The following is a 398-nucleotide window of genomic DNA, read 5'->3' as shown; positions in this document are numbered from 1 at the left end:
AGGAGGCAGCATCCGGGGGCCCATTAGAACTCAGGCTGCTGTCACTCAGCCGGGCTCGGGTCCCGGGAGAAGAGGCCGAGGAAGGAGGGGCGGGCGGCCCCTCGACGAGGACGCCGCTGGGAGCTTGCCGGGACGGGCCCCGGGCTCTGCCCCCGCCCTGGCGCTGGCTCGGAGGCGCCCGCTCCGTGCGATCCTGCTCCGCGAACATTCTCTCATCCTGGGCTGTTCTCGCCGGGGGCTGGGGACTTCGAGGCGGCCCAGACAGGAGTTGCTTCTGAACAAAACAAGTCATTTGGGGCTTGAGGTGGGCACGAGCCGCGCGGGACTTGGAGGCCAGATGCGTTTCTTTTGTGCGGCCGAGGGAGAAGTCGGTGCGTCAACGGAGAAGGAGGGAGCGG

This window comes from Crocuta crocuta, unplaced genomic scaffold, assembly GCF_008692635.1.
Source record: "Crocuta crocuta isolate KB4526 unplaced genomic scaffold, BGI_CrCroc_1.0 scaffold64, whole genome shotgun sequence".
In the NCBI taxonomy this organism is placed as follows: domain Eukaryota; kingdom Metazoa; phylum Chordata; class Mammalia; order Carnivora; family Hyaenidae; genus Crocuta; species Crocuta crocuta.
The sequence above is the reverse complement of the archived record's forward strand: the minus strand, read 5'-3'. Positions refer to the sequence as shown.